Source organism: Lissotriton vulgaris, chromosome 3_1 (assembly GCF_964263255.1).
Source record: "Lissotriton vulgaris chromosome 3_1, aLisVul1.2, whole genome shotgun sequence".
NCBI classification, from domain to species: Eukaryota; Metazoa; Chordata; class Amphibia; order Caudata; family Salamandridae; genus Lissotriton; species Lissotriton vulgaris.
In genome coordinates, this window is record NC_141689.1 from 766,003,488 (window position 1) to 766,021,090 (window position 17,603).

The 17,603-nt window shown below is 45.0% G+C and overlaps 1 protein-coding gene across 3 annotated transcripts in view; it reads left to right on the forward strand.

Moving 5' to 3' along the window:
• The window catches only part of SRFBP1 (serum response factor binding protein 1), a 264,044-nt gene that overhangs the window by 109,671 nt on the left and 136,770 nt on the right, over positions 1-17,603 (forward strand). Inside the window, exon 1 of one of the 3 annotated variants that reach the window (XM_086961073.1) lies at positions 6,480-6,624. The exons of the other annotated variants lie outside the window; for them this stretch is intronic. The gene's annotated coding sequence lies outside the window, so the exon portion shown is untranslated. Of the gene's footprint in view, positions 1-6,479; positions 6,625-17,603 lie in introns of those variants that run through there. 3 annotated transcript variants of the gene reach the window in all.

A 17,603-nucleotide genomic window follows, 5' to 3' on the forward strand; every position in this document is an offset into this window, starting at 1 on the left:
TTCCTCGTTCCAGGTACATACTCAACACAGAATGTGTATTCCTGCAGATTTACTACCCATCGCCTGATTCTGCTCGAGATTGCGTCAAGTCCCTTCTTGTTAAACACTTCGACTAGAGACTTGTCTGTACGAAGGGTGAATTTTGTACCCCAGATGAAGTCTCTGAATTTGCTCATGGCCCAGTGTACCGCCAACGCCTCCTTCTCGATTACTGAGTAGTTTGTCTCGGACTTCTGTAGCGATCTTGATGCGAAGGCTACTGTTTCTTCTCCATACGCCCTTACTTGAGAAAGAACAGCTCCTAGCCCTTTCGAGCTCGCGTCTGTCGTTACCACGGTCTTTCTGTTTGGTACGAACGCTTTCAGGCTGGGTGCTTCTGCCAGTGCTCTCTTTACATCCTCAAATTCTTTCTGGCACTCTTCGTCCCAATTGAACTCTACATCTTTCTTGAGCAGGCATCGTATGGCAAATGTTCTGCCCGCGAAGTTCCTTACGAATTTGCTGTAGAATTCCAGCATTCCCTTGAACAACTTTATTTCTTCTTTGTTCTTCGGAGGCATCAAGTTTGTTATGGTGTTCTGCAGCTCGGCTTTTGGGCGGATCCCACCTGGTGTCACCTTGTGCCCCAGAAAGTCTAGCTCCTTGCACCCAATTCTGCACTTCTCCCACTTCACGGTGAGGCCTTGGTCCCTAAATCTCGCCAGCACTTGCCTCAACCTTCTGTCATGCTGTTCGTTGTCATATCCAAACACCAGTACATCGTCCTGGTAGCACACGACGCCAAGAATTCCTCTCAGTATGCTTCCCATATTTCTCTGGAATACCGCTGCTGCAGAGACCAACCCAAAAGGCATTCTCTTGAATTTGAATGCACCCATGGGCGTCACGAACGATGTAAGTTCCTGTGAGTCTTCGTGGAGCTTGATCTCCTCTTCAGCTCCCGACATCGCCATCGCCATCCCAGAGGGCTACAAGATCGTCCGGAGGGACCGAAACGCCAACCAGATGGGAGGAGGCATCGCCATCATCCACAGGAGCACCATCCGTCTCACGACCAGCACCGACAACTCCCTGACCACCGCCGAACACCTGCATTTCCAGATCCACACCAACCCGAACACCACCCTCAGAGGCACCCTGATCTACCGACCCCCTGGACCACGCACACAATTCAGCGAGGACATCGCCGACTTCGTCAGCCCACATGCCCTCCCCTCCGCTGACTACATCCTCCTGGGAGACCTCAACTTCCATCTGGAGAACAACAACGACCGCAACACCAGCACCCTGCTCGACAACCTCACCAACCTGGGACTCAAGCAACTGGTGTCCACCCCCACCCACCTCGCCGGACACACACTCGACGCTGTCTTCTCATCCAGCAAGGACATCAACTTCAGCCACACCACAGAGCTTCAATGGACGGACCACAGCTGCGTCCACTTCACCTTCAAGAAAACAACGACCCACCACCACCAGCAACAGACCGCCCGCAGAAGCTGGAACAAGATCACAGCAGACCAGCTCGCCACCTCCCTGAGCCAGCACCCTCCTGCCAGCTCAGCGAACCCCAGCCAGGCCGCCGACAACCTCACGAAGTGGATCAGCAACTGCGCGGACGAACTCGCCCCACTGAGGACCCCGCCCAGCAGACCCGGCAGCAAGAAAGCCCCATGGTTCACCGACGAACTCAAGAGCTCCAAGAAGAACTGCCGAGCCCTCGAGAAAGTCTGGAGAAGGGAACCGACACCGGACAACAGGACCTCCTTCAAACTTGCCACCCGGAAACACCACCAGCTGATCCGCGCCGCCAAGAAAACAGCATTCAAGGACCGGTTGGACAACAACGCACACAACTGCAAGGAACTCTTCAACATCGTCAAAGAGCTTTCCAACCCCAGCGCAGGAAACAACGACATCACCCCATCGCAAGACCTCTGCAACTCCCTGGCTTCATACTTCCACAACAAGATCGCGGACATACACAACAGCTTCAACAACCAACCAACGCACACCATGACCGAACAACCACCCCCCACCACCACCCTCCGCGCCTGGACCCCGATCAGCACCGAAGACACCATCCGCACGATGAACTCCATCCACTCCGGATCACCGACCGACCCCTGCCCTCACCACGTCTTCAACAAAGCCGACGCTGTCATCGCACCCCACCTGCGAGACATCATCAACACATCCCTCGACACCACCATCTTCCCCGAGAGCTGGAAACACGCCGAACTCAGCGCCCTACTCAAGAAACCAACAGCGGACCCCACCGACCTCAAGAATTACCGCCCCATCTCGCTCCTCCCGTTTCCAGCCAAAGTCATCGAGAAGACCGTCAACAAGCAGATGGCCGCTTTCCTCGAGACGAACGGATCCCTCGACCCCTCACAGTCCGGCTTCCGAGCCAACCACAGCACCGAGACCGCCCTCATCGCCGCCACCGACGACATCCGAGCCCTGATGGACAATGGAGAAACAGCGGCCCTCATCCTCCTAGACCTCTCCGCGGCATTCGACACGGTCTGCCACCGCACCCTAGTACGGCGCCTCAGCAACGTCGGAATCCAGGACAAGGCGCTGGAGTGGATCACCTCCTTCCTCGACGGGAGAATGCAGAGAGTCCGCCTACCACCGTACAAGTCAGAGGCCACCGAAGTCATCTGCGGCGTCCCCCAAGGATCATCTCTGAGCCCCACCCTCTTCAACGTCTACATGAGCCCCCTCGCGGCCATCGTACGCAAACACAACCTCAGCATAATCTCCTACGCCGACGACACCCAGCTGATCCTCTCCCTGACCAACGACCCCGCCGCCGCCAGAGCCAACCTGCACGAAGGGATGAAAGAGGTAGCCGAGTGGATGACGACCAGCCGCCTGAAACTGAACTCGGACAAGACGGAGGTCCTCATCCTGGGCTCCTCTCCCTCCGCCTGGGACGACTCCTGGTGGCCTCCCGCCCTGGGCACCGCACCCAAACCGACAGACCATGCACGCAACCTGGGCTTCATCCTGGACTCCTCCCTCTCCATGACCAGGCAAGTCAACAACGTCTCCTCGGCATGCTTCAACATCCTACGCATGCTACGGAAGATCTTCTGGTGGATCCCCACCGAGACCAGGAAGACCGTCACCCAGGCCCTCGTCACCAGCCGACTGGACTACGGCAACGCCCTCTACGCCGGGACCACCGCCAAGCTCCAGAAGAGACTCCAGCGGATCCAGAACGCCTCAGCCAGACTCATCCTCGACATCCCACGAACCAGCCACATCTCCGGACATCTGCGAGACCTTCACTGGCTCCCCGTCAACAAAAGAATCACCTTCCGCCTCCTCACCCACGCACACAAAGCCCTACACGACCAAGGCCCGAGCTACCTCAACAGCCGAGTCAACTTCTACGCTCCCAAACGCCACCTCCGATCAGCCAACCACGCCCTCGCCGCCGTCCCCCGCATCCGAAGAGCGACTACAGGAGGAAGGTCCTTCTCCCACCTGGCCGCCAAGACCTGGAACTCCCTCCCGACCGACCTGCGCCTGACCCAAGACCACCTCTCCTTCAGGAAGAAGCTGAAGACCTGGCTGTTCGAGCAGTAGCGGCTCCCCCCCCCCAGCGCCTTGAGACCCCACGGGTATGTAGCGCGCTTTATAAGTGTCACTGATTGATTGATTGATTGATCTGGAAGTAGGCCGAGGTCCGATCCAGTGTTGAGAATACCCTTGGTCCTTCCAGCATACTCATCATTTGTGTGATGTTTGGCAGAGGGAATTTGTCCACGACCACCTCCTTGTTCAACGCCCTGAGGTCAATGCATAGGCGGACTGATCCATCTTTTTTCCTTGCTGCGACGATCGGCGCCAGCCATTCCGTTGCTTCCACCGGCTCTATGACCCCAGGTTGCATAACTTTTCTAGTTCGCCTCTGACTGCTTCCTGAATAGCTGTCGGAAGGTTCCTCACCTTGGCTACCACCAGTACAGCGTTTTCCTTCAGTTTTATCCTGTGAGAGTAAATCTTCAGGCACCCCAATTCGTCGTTGAACACCTCTTTGAATTCTGTCTCTATGCAGTCCCTAGTTCCCTTCACCTTTTTTCCACTGTATTGCAGGGTCCCCTCGACTCAATAGAAACAAGGGGGGTGGTGTTACATTTTGCATATTTCCGCCAGAAATATTTGGGTTGAGTTATATTGGCTTGGGCAGGATGGGGGGTGCACTATAAAACATGAAACACTTTTTAGTAAATGACCCAACACATTTCCTTCTTGAAATATGAAGAATAAGACAATCAGCTAGATTCATGAAAGAGCCGTTTTGCGAGTCCTTAATAGCGATTATTAAGGAATCGCTATTAAGGACTTGCAAAACGGCATTCATGTAGGAATCGCTAAATAAATTGCGATTCCTACACATTCCTTATTTGTGATTAGCAAATTGCTAATCGCAAATAAGGAATAACTCCCCATTCATTCCTATGGGCCTTACGGCCCATAGAAATGAATGGGGAGTATTTCTTATTTGCGATTAGCAATTAGCTAATCGCAAATAAGATAGCGATTTCAAGGGTGCCAGGGGTGTCCAAAGGACACCCTGTAGCATCCCTGAAATGCAAATTTACACAGGTGTTGCGCACACACATGTCCAAAGGACATGTGTGTGTGTGTAACATGCAACTGAGAAAATGCACTAAAGTGCTTTTTTCTATTTTTTCGCTATTTACCACGAAGTCAGACTTCGTGGTAAATAGCGGCCAAATATTGCGAATTCGCAATTTAAAATTGGTTAATGAATTGCATTTAAGGAATCTCTAATAGAGATTCCTTAAATGCAAATCCTCGCAAATATGCGATTTCGTAAATAGCGATTTTTGCATTTGGGATGATGAATCCCAAATGCAAAAATTGCGCTCGCAAAGGGCCAGATTCTGAGAATCTGGCCCTTTGCGAGCCGATTTTTGTTCATGAATCTGGCTGATTGTACTTTGGAGCCCACAAGGTGGCACTGTTGTTCTGAAAGCTCTCTTTGTGTCAGACTCCCACTCTTATGTAAAGGTATCAGCGTGTGACAGGAAATGCCCTCACAGAAGTGAGGAGGATATCTCTCACTTCAAGCAGACACAGTTCTCATCCTCCAGGAACTTTCTCTCAGTGCTAGACTGCAGTCAAAAGCTTGTAAGGTACAACGCGATGGTTTATTCTAAACTTGTCTTGCAAAGACAAGCTTCTGACTTTGATTTAGCTCTCCCGTTAACTGTCTTTACACTTCGATATTTCCACACCAAAGCTCTGTTCCGCCACGCTTCTCTGTGATCCACTCCGCCTCCCACGTCGCACTCCTGAGATGCCTTCCGATGTTCCGCTCACAATCACTCCTTGATGCAGTAAATACTCCTCGCTTCCCCCGCAGCACTCTTCCTCTGTCACACCTCATAGCCGCCTAATGTTCCTCACTCCGATGGCCGATAACAGTCAAAAATCGTCACGTCTCATCCCTCAATTCTTTTACCGGGTTCGCCGCTTCAGCTTGCAGGCAGTCGCACAGCACGTTTAAACATTCTCTCCCCCGACTTCACTCGCTGTGGGTTTTTCTTCTGTCACACACACCCGCTCCATCCACATTACTTTTCCCCACGGATAGTACCTTTTTCTTCATGTGACGCCTCTGCGCTGTGCCCCAGGTTAATATTCCTTTTCACCTTTACTGTAAAAGTTCCGTGTTGAGGTCGTGTTTGCCTTTATCCCCGTCCTCGTCGCCAGTGTGGAATATATCAAGGCAAGGGAGACGATGATGATTCCAAGGTATTTATTAATGTCACAAACAGTCAGTAAATATCACCGCACACGACCTCAGCCACAGCTGGGGTCCGACCTCGACACCACCGGCCCGATCTCTTCCGGGTGCTCGCCTTGGAACCCTCGCAGTGGTGACATTCTAAGTGATGTCACCACGGGGCGTTCCACGGCATGTTACGGGACAGGAGGTTGACGGATGGGCAGGGTGGAAGATACCACACACTGCTATGCTAGAAACTGTGAGCAGAGCTCTCCAAAGCCTCCTAAAAGAGGGGGTGAACTTGACAAGCTGCCAGCATAACCTACTGAGCAGGCTGTAGCTCTAATTTAGTCTCTGGAACATGGGTAGCTTGAGTACGGCGTAGGCTCTAGGTTAAGTGTTGGTGTACACCTTGAAAACTGTAATATTTGAGGAGGAAAAATGGGTGCTAGGCCATCATAATTACTATGTCAGGTGGTGTGAGCGTGTTTGTGGCATGACGGTATCAGTTTAGGTAGTGGGTGGGTGCTCTCTGTGGTCAATACAATGTCCATTAGATAGCACTTGACTGCCTTCTCGTGGATTGGCTGGGCAGAATCAATAGTCCTCCAGAGGTTTGCTGAGAGAACTGTCCTATCTTTTTTGGCAGACCTTCAGGGAGGGAAACTGAGTGTTTGGATTGCTCTTCTCAGATCTGGGTCCCAGTCATCCTGTTGCTGAACTGCAGGAAGGAGTGTATGGAGGGACTGTTTTGTCTAAAGTGAAGAATCTGTCACTACCCACTCATACAGCTTGTAAACAACTGGTGGTCTCCTACCCCACCCAGTTTGTCAATATCTGCCCCTTAGGTAAGTTGTGAGCCCATCCAACTATTTTTTGTTGCTATTTGGGGACTCTATTGACTAGCAAGACCAGTGGGATTAGGGGGATTTGACATTCATCCACTTGAAATCCAGATGAAGTGTAAGGATCCATGTTCACTTATTCTGTAGTCCATTTCCTATGTGTTTTACATGATTCTGTGATTGTTTATTGCCTATTGGACCTTTAATCTCTATTTCTTTGGTGTGGTCAACAGGGTTAAGAAATTGCTGTGGAGTAGGGCCCTAGATGTATAACCTCAAGCTGTTCTGTTAACTGAGAGCCTACTTTTTAGTGGTAATATTACCATAAATACCTACATTGGACATTTGTGGCATGGGATTTGACCATGGTCCCCACTCGCTGTTCTTCTGTTGGTGTCTGTCTTAGATTTTGATGTCTTTAATATGGCTTCTTATCTCTCACCTCTTGGTTTGAGGAGGAAATTGTGTATCTATAACGCTCTGAGATTTCATGATATGATCTTTGGTAGTGGACAGCTTAGACTGTTTTTCAAAGCATAAGTACAATATGGCTCTGTTTATCCAATGTTCAGCAAGAATTAAATCAGTCTAGAATTGCTTGGTAGGTTTTTGTCCTCTAGATGTTACTTCCGTAGACCATCTAATAATTTTTCCACAAGCTGTTTAAAATTGTTAGTATTAGTGAAGACTTTCATAGCCCATAACGTCTTATGATACCAGGAAGAAATGTATCGCCATCTGATATTACTGCAACACCTGCTGAGCAAAATGCTTTTGATAGAATTCTTCAGTTTTATTTAAATTATGTTAAAGCATTTTAAAAGTGTAATGAAAAGCACATCTAGTGGCTTTAACATGGTTATTTGGGATGGCAATGTGGAGAATGGCGTTGAGTGTCGTAGAGTGGAATGGCGAAGAGTAGACTGTCAGATACGAGAGGCAGAGTGTCATGTAATGGAGTGGCACAGAGTTGAGTTGCATAGAGTGGCATAGTGTAGAGTGTGCTGGTGTAGAGTGTTACAGAGTATAGAGGCGTAGAGTGCAGTGGTGTACAATAGTGTGGCGTAGAGTGCAGTGATGCAGAGTAGAGTGGCATAGAGTGGGTAAGAGTATAGTATAGTGCGGTAGAGTGCAGTGGCATAGAGTGCATTGACGTAAAGTGGACTACTACTGAGTGCAGTGGCATAGAGTGGAAGTGATGTAGAGTGGTGTAGAGTGCAGTAGCAGAGTGCACTGCCACAGAAACCAGTAGTGCAGAGTACAGTGAGGTAGAGTTCAGTGGCATAGAGTGTAGTGTAGAATATAGTAGAGTTTAGTGGTGTAGAGTGGTGTACTATGCAGTCGCGGATAGTGGTGTAGACTGGCGTAGAGTGCAATGGCGTTTAGTACATTAGTGGATTAAATATTCTTGTATCTGCTCTACGACTATGGTGCCTTTTCAAGAAATATTTTGGCATACTTTATTACTCTACGTCTGCCCCAACATGGGAGTCCCCTGGAACATCTGAGTATTTGAAAGACAGCCTCTCCACTCCCTTAGAGAGGCTGGATTTCAAACTTGGTGAGATCTTAGAATAGGACTCAATCTGTTGTTCTGCCAGGACTGCAGGCCTCTAAAAATGATAAAAATGTTACGAGAACTGCGGGTCTAGTGACTTAAATACTCTACTCGACCTAATTGTAATGCTCTTCACCCATAAACTGGTTTCAAATTATGTGATTCTGGGAAAATATTTTATTTCACTGAGCTGCCTTCATCACATATTAGAGCGCCTTCAAATATGCAAGCTCAGCATGTCTGCAGTTGAAAAAACATGTTTGTTTGATTTAATAAGCTAAACTTTTGCTCCAAATATAATGCAAATCTAGCCACATGTAGGATACACATGACCACTGTCTTGCCTCTTAGTCCATTAACCGCATGGTCATCAAGATGGGGGCAGGAATGTTCCTCAAATCGGGTTTAAAAACTATCACTTTTCATAAATACATACCTGAAGCATGAAGTAGTAGTACACTTATTTCCAAACAGCCGATTTTCCATTGAAATGGCCACAACATTGCCCACTGATGTGGTTTTACTAATACTGATACAACTATATAGTATAAAATGTTTGCAAATCGAGTTTCTGCAAATATATATCATTTGCACATTACCAAGTAAAGTGTTCTAATTTATTTAGCTCTTATTTAAAAAGCTGTTTGTATCATACTTCTGAATTACAAAAAAAATAATAATTTTTCCATTTCGGATATATTTTGGAATACTTGTACTATTCATTTACAAGATGTGCGTTCGAAAAAAATGAAATCTTACAGCCTTTTGTTTCACAATGATTGTCAGACAGCTCACTTGACAAAAACCTCTAGGTGTAATAAGAGAAAGATAAGTAAATTTCATTTTCCAGGTAAGAGCAACAATTAGTAAAAGGGCAAACTGACATTTGACCTCTTTCCTTGAACAGACAGCAAATGTGATACAATAAAAACAAGGTTTAAATGCGTCTTTGTTGCTCGCTCACTTTTTTAATGAACAAAGCACCTGTTCCTTCCACCTTAAGTTAACTCGTCAGAACAGACCTGTAGGTGCTAAAAGTAGCTCAACCTGAAAAAATATGCCTCACCGTAGCGAGTGTGTGAGTAGATTTTTTTTAGGCCTGCTGGAGGCTTCAGCTAGAACCAGTGGTATACCTTCTGAATTCATGTACCTACAAATTACCTAATGGTTGTCATCTCAAGCATGGGAAGAGAAGGAGTATAAAGTAATTCAGGAGAAGATCTTTTCCACCCTGACTTGTAGGAAAGAAGTAGCACTTTGGTATTGAGAAATAATTTAGGCGAAGAATGTTGTATATAACCAGGTACCTATGGTTGACGTGGATAGACACAGACACCTTTCCATCTATGGAAGATGTCTGGTTAAAATCTTTCAAACTGTTATATGAAATAGTTAAACCTGCCTACCTGAAGTGTGTTCACTTTTTACACTCCGTAGTCTGTACTGGTCACCTAAAAAATTGGCAAAAGTTACAAAACAAATTATAAAACAAGCTTGAGTATGCCCTGGGTGTGTCGTAGATGGGGCAGGTGACGAGCATCTCTTAGCACGTGTTTAAATCTAGCCATATTTTGTCAATTTGTAACTAAGTTGATTCGCTGGTTTTTAAGCAGCAGGTCAAATTGACTGATACCCTGATACTCTTTGGCAGTGACTGTATGTTTAGGGGGATTAATAAGTTCAACAGAGGAACAACTGCTCTTCTAGAGATATGCAAAAAGTGGATTTCTTCAGAGTCTCCATGTGGGGCACTCTGGGTTAAGGCAGCAAATCGGGTCTCACAGCAGGATATAGAAGTCGACCAGAGAAGAGCTAAAACCTTATGGGTGAATCTTTTGACTCAGGAAGGGGCCATTATCCAATGATTGCACCACTGTTGCACCGAGGGTGGTAACATCCATTCAGTAAAACATATGTCAGTATAATGGAACATAGCCAGTTAGGCCACATTATATAGCTATTCCATAAATGGCAATGGTGAAATTAGGATTTAAAAGAAAAAGAAAAAAAGCAGTACACAGGGTTGACAGTAATGGCACAGAAATGCAATATGAGCTTCAACCACTAAAAGTAATTATTTGTAGTGGTCATTGTATGCAGTCAAATATTTTGATTATTCATGTATTTACTATTTGTATGGTTTCATTGTGAACAGTAAATAAGAAGAGCCTAGATCTTCTTGGCCTTAAGGCATTCGTCAGTGTACAGCATGGCTAAAACAAATTGGCAAAGTTAACCGCTCTTTCATAGGCAAGACCTATTGGCTTTGCCAATGTTTGTTTTGAATAAGCTCCCATTGTGTCTAGAAAGTAGATTGCTTGGATCTAGACGGGACAAAAATAAGACATGGTAGACTTAAAAAAAGGAGGGAATTGGCGCCATATGAGTGCTATTTTCATTAGTTCTTATTTTTGTTCCCAACCTTTTGCAGTTAGTAGTTTTTCCCTTTTACAGTTGTTTGCACTAAATACGCCCATTTACGGAACTGGAGGATCAAAGATTCCTGCACAAATGGCAGGTTTCAAGGGCCCCCCTTTTGCAAGAGTGTTGTAGTCCTACGAACGGTTCTTTGTAGCTGCCTTTTCCTTTCTATGTCTTCCTTGGCCATACACCTGTAGCTCCGCCACTACTGAGAGCAGAAACCAGCCTTTGCTGCCAGGTGAAAGAAAATATGTCTCAACATTATTTATGCTACAGCCAGGGTCCCTGGAATTATACGGTTGCAACATTTTTTCACCTAAAATGTATTTGACGCATGTGCCACATAATCCACCATCTGTTGCATAATTTAATAATTCACCTCCCCGCCTCCTAAAAAAGACTTCTAACTCAAACGGTTCCAAAGTTACAAATAAGTGCTGCCAATGATTCTACAAAGTTCAGATCCTTTGCCAAGGTTAACTGGTCCCTTTTCAGTTACTGATTGCAGTATTCTGATGTTAAACTAGTACTCATTACACTCCGCTCTGCCCATGCAGTATAAAAAGTTGTTATAATGCCAAAATAATAATATACTGCCATACATAGTCCATGTTATGCTGCATAATTAGCCATTTTTTGCAAAATTATGTTAACCCAGCCACATATTTTGGCCCTCCATTGTGACATAATTCCAATGGCCCTGGTTATATTGGACTGAAGAGTTGCGTTCACTTGTATTACAAGTAAGTAGTAAGTGTTCCACATTCAAACTGCAGGAGTCTTGTCTCATTACCTTCACCCCTCCATTTTCGTTTCATTCGTTTGCTACATCTTGTACAGCTACCCTTCGGTGTCGGTCATCATATCCTGTCAGCGTGTAAACGCAGTGTAGAAAGAATAGAATGGAAGAGTTGTACAAGAGTCTTTGTAAAGGGAATTGTGAAACCCTACTGAACCCCACTGCCATCCGCCTACTCTGCCGCATGTCAGAGTTTCTCACCACATTCTAGCCTGCCTAGAGATTGTTTTTCGTTGGTGCTACTTGTTTTAAACAAGTTGGTTGTGCTGCAACCTGTGCTTCAACATCTCTTGCCGGTTGGGCGCATCATTTAAAGCTGATCCTCTACTGCTGCAATTCTTTCCCAGACACAATGAGGACATACAGGACACCCTTGTTGTCTGTCTAGCGACACACCGCTGCATGGTCCTCTTTGGTGCAAAGAATACTCTGTTCACTTCCTCAGAGCTGTGCGTTAGCATCTCCAGCCCCCTTTATCTTCAACAACCGTATGCGACTACTACACCTGGATATCACAAGACTAAGCGCGGTCACAAAATGGTTGTGTTTATAAAGTGCTTTCGGCTTTATAAACTTTTCACTATATACTTGGATAAGTATATAGTTAATGTGATTGTTGGTCCTAGCGCCTTCCTATTTAGAAAAAGCTAATCTGTAAACATATTTACTACCCCTGCTAGGAACTTTTATTTGCTAACGTTATGTTTATTGCCATGCTCTCTGTATTGTTTGTGCTAATGCTACAAGGGCCAGGTGTTCCTTACTTATTTTTTGATCTTTTGCCCAGATCTCTCTGCGACTCCCCTGTTCTCTATCAGTGCATTCTGCAGCCAGTGTGTGGGGGAGCAGGAAATACGTCCACCAACCCACTTTGAAAAAATATGAGGTAGGGCTTCCTGTGTCAGAAACTTTTCCTTTGGCACCTGTGTTTAGTTTACCCAGTGCTTTCAATGAGAAAAGTTGCAGATACTCACCAAGTTGAGCTGGGGCAAGGATGTGGGCTCAAGAGTTGAGGCCCGTGGCAGGGCTGCTGGGAAACATTTAACGGGATCAAGACTTTCTTGGTGTGTATGAAGGCAGACATAGTTTTGCAAACTGTAGTGTATTCTTGGTGCCTTTGCATGTATGACATGTACTTTTAATTTTCTCTTTCAAATATTGAATTTTGACATTCTACACCATTCCAGCTCCCATGGGCAGCTCCAGGAAAAACGTGGACAATGATATACTATCAACCAATAATAGGTAACAGATGCTAACTATTTAACTATGAGGTTTCCATTTTTGCGAGAGGCATGGGTTCATTGAAAGTACAGTCTGTAATTCTCAGTCGACTTATATAAATTTAAAAAAAACTAAAGGTTATTCATCTGACATGACACAGGTTAATCAAAAATCAACAAAGTACAATGAACGAAAGTAACGAAACAAAGCGCAAGCTGTGGTACTTTATGGCCTGAATATTAAAACGAAATGTTACTAAAGTATTAGTAGTTATTATTAAGGGACATTATAAGCACATCCACGTAGACTCAAAGGAGGAGTTTTCGTCCTTCTATGAGAGACAAGCTGTCTCGTCAGCTGATCTCATTCCCAGTTTTACATATGGTAGTCTGTCAATCCTTTCAATGGGTGAGCTAACATATTAAATAAAATGTGATAGACGACAGGTGAGAGAATTTCTCTTTGGTGTGAGCAGATCATTCATATGGCTAAAAGTACATTCATATTTCACTGGTGGACGCAGCAATGGCTTTAATAGTTTTCATCAATGGCTTAAAATCTAGAGATATGTAAGGCAGCTTTCCACTGATTGTACGCTCTAAATCCCATGATACTATCCACGACGTTTACTCTCAAGATTTGCCACAACTGCTTCACATCATTGCCACCATATTAAATATCAGTTCCATCTTGTTGCCAGTTTCTTGATAAAGGAATTTTATGTGCTGCGTAAACAATTTCATGTTGTTGCCTTGAGGCATCCCACCCAATTTAGTGTTGATAAGGGAAGATTTTGTGGTGAAAAAACATATATCTAGGTTTTCAGCTAGGCTTCTGTAGAATTGGGCTGCGTTTATCATTGTATAGTTTCTCTTTTAATGTAAGGCTACACCCATGAAAGAAATGCTGCTGCAGGTGTCCATGACTTTAGTGTTTGAGCTGGGGGGTTAATCCTCGTCTCAAATACCCTGACTGCCCTTGTCAGCAATTTTTCAATATCTGGAAGAGTTGTATTATGGTTTTGAAGCTGGCAAGAAAAGTCACTCAATTCTACTATAGCATTCAGCAAACCACCAAAATTCTTTAACAAGGAGCAAAGGTGAGAATACTGTAATGGCCGGATTATTTTGCTTTCTGTAATTACTATATGAATCTGCAGCTCCTGTTGAGAAATGCTGGTGTAGTGAAGAAAAACTCTGCCAAACTTCCTTTGTACTCCTTTCACTGGAAGTAACCCAGCAAATGGAAAGAATTCCTCCAGTCTCAAGAAAACAATGCTCAATTTCATTAGCACACTGCCTCAGTTTTCTTGACTTTTTATGCCAGGCATGGTACAGAGAATACCGCTTATCAAAGAACATCTGAAAGTGATTTATCCTTGAAATTTCCTTCATACCCTTTTCCAATGCCAACTCGGAGCGATGATTGCTACAGTGGTACACAAAGAAACCTGGATAGCAATCCTGAAGCTGCATTGCAACTCCAGCCTACTTTCCAAGCTTAACAGATGGACCATAACAGGCCAGGGCAAACAAACATGCTTGTGTAGACACACTGTTACAGCAGTAATGACATCAGGAAAGGACGCACATTGGAATGGCATCTATTTCCCACTAAATGTGATTGAATCATCAATTAACAAGCATATTTAACGTTTATTTTCCAAAATGTCTTTTGTAGGTTTTTCTTTCTAGCCCGAAGCTATGTGGTGTAAAATATTAGCACATGCATTGTTACTGTGAAGAAGACGGCCATATTTAATCTCAGCACATCTACATCCAGTGATATATTAACAAATGGCCTTCTGTGTTTCCCTATTTTGTATGCTGTACAAATCGTGCCATGTTGTTTCCTGTTCTGCAGTATATATCAGATGTGTTTGATTTTCCATTTTCTGTATCAAGGACTTTTGTGCAGTTCTCTCAGAAGTGAGATAAACTGTTGAAAATGTATGCTCTATGATTTCGTCCCTCGAGACATCTTTTGCTTACATTTATATTTTCCATAATGAGTAACATTCCAATTTAACCACTCTAGGGCTTGTCGAAAGCCTTGGAATGTATTCAGATCCACTGTCTTTAGCAATCTACATGTTGGGCAACCCAATGTTATTTATTTTAAACAGTGAGCCAATTATTGTTTTGCTGAAATATTGTATGTGCTCAGTAATCCAACTGTCATGCCCACCCCAAACATATGTAGGAGCAGAAGGCAGTGTATTGTTTGGAAACAGAAGAAGCTCTCACTAGAATGATGCACAGTAGTGTTAGCAGTACTATCATCACTTGAATAATGACTAGTACTACCACCTTCAGAAACAACACATTCAATGTCCTCAGCACACTCTGGCTTCTTTTACTTCCTTTTTAGTACCTTAAGAGACACTATCCTTTTGTAAGCATTTCAGCAAAGTAATTTTCACCACGTAGACTGAATTTGTATCTGTATTAAACTAATATCTGATACCGACAACCTCTCCCTGTTTGCAAGGTCTGGCGAAGCCCGACACAGTGAAACTGAAACGTATGAAGATAAAAAGATGATGCTTTGATCTACATTGACAATACATAGATGAGGGGCTGTTGTGTAAAGGGGATAGGGTAGGATAAAGTTTATAAAGCGCTCGAATGCCGAGGTGTCTTGGTGCTAGGAGGTGAGAAAAATAGAGGGACTGCATGCGGCTATACCAGATCTTTTAGACCGCGGGTAACCTGCAACTATTTAGGAAATTCCTAAAAACCTGGCTGTTTAGTTAAAGTCTCACAGTAATAGGCAGTTGATCCCATAGCCTAGCTGCACAGTGTGATAGACTCCTGCCTCCCCATCTGGCTCTCTAAATTTTAGTGCTACAGATGCAGCTCGTTTATGAGGATCTAAGGTTTCTCGTGTGAGTATACAGGAGAAGAATTTACAAAAGTCAGCTGCCCCTCTGCCATATAAGGTCTTGTGAACCAGGTATAAGGCTTTAAATTCCATGTGCTGCTGTATCGGGAGCCAATGCAACGACCTGATAGCAGCAAAGGTTGAGTGGCCTTTCGGAATGTTTAGTAATAGACTAGCAGCAGCATTCTGTATTGATTGCAATTTAGCCCTCTGTGCATTGTTAATGCCTATAAAAAGTGCATTGCAATAGTCTAACCGTGAAAGGATAAGGGCCACTACCACTATTTTTCTTAGCTCCTTGGGAATGAAGGGAAACACCTTCTGAAGAAGCTTCAATACAAACAAACAGGAAGAAGTTACACGGTTGATCTGGGCCGCAAAACTAAGTTGGCCATCAAAAATGACCCCCAGATGCTTGACCTTGGCTGATGCAGTGGCGTAACGAAACTTGAGGGGGCCCCCCTGCAAAGAACATGGGGGGGCCCCACGTGCTGGACCCAGTCAGGAGCTGTCAAGCCAGCGGTCTGCCGCACATGCGCAGTGCAGGCAGGGGTCACTCCGCGGGAGCTAATGTTATGCCACTGCACAGAGACAGATTCACGTATTTTAGATCCACCTTTAATATTATTCATTTTCATAAATGCTTTAGATCAGGGGTCCTTGTAATGTGGTATTTTTGCCACATATTTTTTCTCAAAATCCCTTGGGGCATACCATAAATCTTCCTTGACTCTGTCTTTCAGTCTGATCTAGATTTTTCCAATGTTTTTGGTGCCAAGTGCTTCAAAACGCAGTGTTTAATTCTACTTTGGCTCTAACGTTCTTGGGAGAACCCCAAACCACACTTTAAAACATTGATTACATCATATTTCTTTTCACAAAATTCGCAGTTTAAGTGTGCACCTAAAAAAGTATTTGCGATTGCCACAGATTTTCCTGGAATGCCACTAAGGGACAGTAGAACACAATATTCTGTAACGTTGTTCAAGCTCCATCCAGTTTTGACCAAACACACTGGACAATTGTGCTTACAAATGCACCACTTCCACAAAATAAGTAAAATGAAAACATGACACTGTCAAAAATAACAATAAAAATATGTATTATATTTCTACGTTGTGAACTGTTTTCTAAAATCTAGAGTGAGAATCACCCTTTCATCTCCTCCTGACGCCCCCTTTTATTTTGGTGTAGCTGGCAGCTGTGCTCCCCAAAACCTACACTCCTCGTTAAGGGCATGTACAGAAGCTTGAGGCCTCGGTATGTCATGCGTCCTAACCTGGCTTTTGGAACCCTGTGCTATTGCCATTAAAAAATTCACACTGAGCTCTGTCAATGCACTTCTGCCTAAAGCTTAAAGCCACCACTGCACTTCTCCAAGCTAGAACCCTCCCATGTGCCATCCAGATGGTCTCTCATACCCCATGCGTAACTCCAGGCTAGTCCACAACTGTTCTGCACATCGCTCAATGTGCTTCCCAACGCCACGCACGTCCCATCGTTACACTGCGTAACTTACTTAAAACAGAGAATATCCACCTTATTTATACACACCTTATCCAAAACGGGCTCATAATTTTGTTCGAAATAAAACCATCTGCTGTGGTGCAATTTAGTTACTGGAAGATCCAGCTATGCTGTAATAGGCGTCATGCCTTGCATGTGGCTGCAAAGCAAATGGAGAGGTGGCGGGGGCACATGTGGAGCACAGTACACGCAAATGCATTGTCAGAAGCACAAAACTGCATCCACAATAACTATTCATTTCCTCAAACCTGAAATTGCCAACCTCCAATGATTGGCACCGACGCCTGAAGCAAAATTAACCACTACGTCTCTTGCATGCAGATTTAACCACCTGTTTACATCAGACTACCTAATTAGTAGTATGTATGTATATAATTCTGAATGCTTCTCGATTTACCTTACAGAGGGGCTGCAGACAGTGCCTGCTTTAGGGTGGTGCGACCGGTGCCACTGCACTGGGTGCCAAGGGGAGGGGGCGCCAAAACCCTGGATCTTAGATTTCCACAACGTTGATCCTCGAGGAAATAAAAGACAGACACAAGTGTTTACGCCATCTTGGATGACGTAGCC